The sequence below is a fragment of the Humulus lupulus genome, chromosome 2 (genome assembly GCF_963169125.1).
Source record: "Humulus lupulus chromosome 2, drHumLupu1.1, whole genome shotgun sequence".
In the NCBI taxonomy this organism is placed as follows: domain Eukaryota; kingdom Viridiplantae; phylum Streptophyta; class Magnoliopsida; order Rosales; family Cannabaceae; genus Humulus; species Humulus lupulus.
Genome location: NC_084794.1, coordinates 220123878 through 220128182, shown reverse-complemented (window position 1 = coordinate 220128182; position 4305 = coordinate 220123878). Strand labels below are relative to the sequence as shown.

At 39.7% G+C, this 4305-nt stretch overlaps 1 non-coding gene across 1 annotated transcript; it reads left to right on the top strand.

Annotated features, from left to right (window-relative positions):
• Positions 1-495: 495 nt before the first annotated feature.
• Positions 496-602, top strand: LOC133820748 (small nucleolar RNA R71). The gene has a single exon (XR_009887148.1). It is a non-coding gene; the product is annotated as a small nucleolar RNA R71 (small nucleolar RNA).
• Positions 603-4305: the final 3703 nt, after the last annotated feature.

The window sequence follows — 4305 nt, the reverse complement described above, 5'->3', positions numbered from 1 at the left end:
TCCTAGTGGTCTTGGAAGATTCTAGAGCTTTCTTGAACTTTCTTTTATTTAAACTATAATTAAATCCTTAAATAAACATGCACACAACAAGTGTCATGATCTTATTAATTCTTTCTAAACCTTATAGTATAATAAATAACTTCTTTATAATTAGCTATATTAATCAAACCTTATGTTATAATTAATATTCTTAAACTATAGGTTAAACTTATAAAATCTATAATTGTTGCTACGAGTGTTCAACTAAGTCCCGGCTTGAACCAAAATTCACAGTAACTATCATACTATAACTACTACTAGCTACTACTACTACGACTACTACTACTACTACTACTACTACTACTACTATCTAACTAGCTAAGTAAATTTCTGAGACTCTACATACGCCTCATTGGCGCTCTTCCTCATAAATGGCCACCAACTACTGCATCAATGAGTGTGTGAGTGGTACCACACAACCCATTATATAAGTTGTGGACTAACATCCATCTCTCTATCCCATGATGCAGGCACTTCCTTATCAGGTCTTTAAATCTCTCCCACGCCTCATATAAAGATTAATTATTATGCTGGTAGAAATTGTTGATCTTCCCCCTCAGCTTAGCTACCTTGGCTAGAGGAAAGAACTTGGAGAGAAACTCCAGTGCAAGATCATTCCATGTATTGATTGAGTTAGGTGGAAAAGACCCCAGCCAACTCTTGGCTCCCTCCCTCAGAATAAATGGAAAAATCTGAGTCTGATTGCACTAACTCGATTCATCTTGAATGTCTAACAGAGCTCAACGAAGTTAGCAAGATGCATGTTTGGGTCTTCAGTTGGTAGTCCCCCAAATTGAACAGTGGATTGAACCATTTGCAAAATGGCAGGTTTTATCTCAAAATTATTGGCATCTACAGTGGGTTGTCTGATGTAAGATTGAACCCCTGTAATGGTGGGCAATACATAATCCCTCAAACTTCTGGCAAGTTGATTCTGGCCATTAGCTTGGTCTTCAACAACACCCCCATTATTACCATTTATTGAGTCCGCCAATTCTATTTTAAACCTTCTTTCACTTTCAGCTCTTCTTTCCAATCTTTTGCTCTTTCTGTTCAGTCTACAGGTCTTCTCTATTTCAGGATCAACATGCACTCTTGCAGCATGTCCTAGACGTCGCATAAACTACCTGTACCTGAGATGAGAAAAATTTAGACAATGATAGAATTGTGAAATTGAAAAGAAATACCAAATTAGAATAAAATTCAATCATTTCAATATTAGCTAAAAACAGTCCCCGACAACGGCGCCAAAAACTTGTTGTGAAAAATCCAACACGCAAGTATATGTATCGTCTTTACAAGTAATAACTCATGTAAGTGAGATCGTTCCCACAAGGACTGTAGCTAAGTACCAATTAATTGAATTTTTGTTCCTATTTGGCTATCGAAAAATGGATTGTTTAAACTAAATAATCTAAGTAATAAATAAATAACAAAACAATGAACAAGATTCAATCATGAAATGAAATATAGGGAAATTAATTTCAATTGCTTCCACTTCATATTTCAATAATGCAAAATAATTTTCCTTCTTCTAATGTGATGGCAGATTATAGAATTACCAATATTCCTATTAGGACATACTGGTATTAAATTGCAAGGAAAAATACTGCATTTCTGAGATAAATTACACAAGCAATTAGCATTCAGCAATAATCTAAAGCCACACAAGCTACACAAATACTTTCATTTTACATCAAAACTTATGTTTATTCAATTATAGCATTCCTAATATTCACTTTTCAGATTTCATATTAGAATCATAGATCATGTAAAAGGTGGCCAATCTAAAACATGTATTGAGCACAAATATGAATAAATCACATATCAATAGAAGAAAGAAAAATATCAAAAATTGCATTAATCCATAAAAAGCTTCAGACAATCTCCATTAAAACCCCTAAATTGGAGTTTAGTTCATAATCTCCATTAACATGTTCTTAACTGATTCACAAAAAAACATAATCAAAAATAGAAAAATAAAGAAAGAAGAAAAGAACTAATTTTGGGATTGTCACGATCTGCCAATGCTTGCTCTAGTCTTCTTTTTCTAGGTTTAGAGAAGTCTGAATCTTCTCCAAATCACGCCCCCTCTCCTTAAAATGAAATCCTACTCATTTTTTATCCCAACATGATGAAATTTCTCTTAAAATTTTGACACATACGGAGATCAGCGATGCGACGCCAATTCCTGCGCCGTGGCGCCACTCTGAAATTGCGACATCTTCCCTTTCTAGAAAATGGGCTCGCCACGGCTAAAATACACCCTAGCGTCGCACGCGCTAAAATCTACATCGCAGCCCTAATTCAGTCTGGGACATCGGCCCCCAATCTATGACCGTTCCTCGCTGCGGCTGTAAAACACATTAGCGTCGCGGCCCTAATACAATTTCAAAAAAACTTGAATAACCCTTCTGTTGACGCGGTTCTTCGGCAACAGATAATTATATGAATAAGGAGAGGGATTGGTGCTAAATGGTGAACTGTAATAGATGAATGATCTCAAAGGAAGATTACGAATACTTTTTTAGGTGGTTCAAAGGTTAAAATCCTTCTAGTCCACCAGCCAATATTATTGATATATCTCTGATATTCCTTACAGGGTATTTCTTTACAAATTAGAAACCAACCCTTTGCAACTCCCAAGGTCTCCATATTTATAGGGAGAGGACACCTGGGTGTTTGCAAAGGAGGTCATCCCGTGACCTTCTTACCCATCATGTCACTTCTATGACATTCATGATTAATTCCTAAAACCTAACAATGAAGTGTGGTCTAATCAATAAGTAAGGGGGATAATGGGCCGCATGGCCCAAACAAGTCGTGGGGTGCCTGAACACGCACGTTTAAGCTGCGTGTCCGAGATTTCAGGAATGGAGTAGACACGTGATGTCTGATATGCGCACGTTTACATTGCGTGGTTGACTTTATAAAGGGTCAGAGGTGTCAGCTCAAGCTCGTACCCCGAGCTTGATGTAGTCTCAGCTCGTGGTGTCCACACTGCTGACCCGATGCCTTATTAATCTCACTAAACCTTTGGCTATCTCGAGCTAAAGAGGTAGAGACTTGTAACAGCAGCTCCGGGTAGGTGGCTTCCACGTGGCTGATAGAATTATGCCCTTTTCCAGCTCGCTAATAACCCGTGGATATTTAGGGCGTACATTTGCCCCCCAAGCCCCTACTCGTGGCATATGATGTCACATGTGGCCACAGTGGGGCCTTTTAGGCTTCTTTGTGGACTCTTCATATCCCGCCCATTACGCTGGTATCAGATACGTGGAGCATTGTGGTTGGTGACGGTCCGCCTTGCGAGAACTGCATTAAATGGCCTAGCCTATCTTCGGCGGTCGTTTCATCTTTCGAGTTGTGATCCTCATATCCCACATCAAGACAATCGAATGGCCTTCATCCTTTGGCCTTTTACGTATATATAAGGTTGGCCACCTTTCGCATGAGCCACCCTTTTATTTGAAAATTTTCTCATCTTCTTTCTTCTTTCTTCTCAGTCTCAAAACCCTTTCTTTCTTCCGGTCACTATTCCCGACGTTCCTGAGTTTCAGACACGAGGGTTCTTTCATGACTCCGGTACCAGTGATTTCAACAGGATTCCAACCCCGACGCTCTTTTCAGTCTTTACGCAGCATAACATTTATGTAAGTCCTCCGTTTGTTGTATGCCTTAAACGTTTTCCCTTTTCCTTGCTTAGGAAAACTTTCTTCTTAGTCGCATGCAGTAGGTTGTTTGTCTTTTGTTTTTCTTTGCTGGTATTTTGTGCTTATGTTTTTATCCTAGGGGTATCGACTGTAGGAAAGAGAATGCTTAGGAACATGACTCATAGGACAAAGTTCTGGGGTGATTTACTGGGTAAATTTTTTTATGCCTGTTTGGAACAACAAGTTTCTAGGGTGCAAAAACCGGGTAGCTTAGGAGACACGCTTCACAGGCGGTTTTACCTTTCAAAACTTTCCTTCCAAGGTAAACTTTATCCTGACCCTCTTGACGCACGGATCCTGAGCAATCGGGGACCCGTTGGGAGCATAGGCGCGCGTTCATAAAACCGCGTGGTCTCACTCGTCGCGGGCTAAGATTACCTCAGCCCGTGTAAAGGAAACCATTCTTCGCACTGGATTCTTTCTTATGCTTAGGTCGCCTTTTCTACACTTTCTTCTTTGTTCGTTAGGCGACCAGATGGAACCCAAGAAGAGCGCATCCAAGAAGAGTGCTGGCAGCTCATCCTCCCAGCACGCCGGTAAAGGGAAAGAGGTA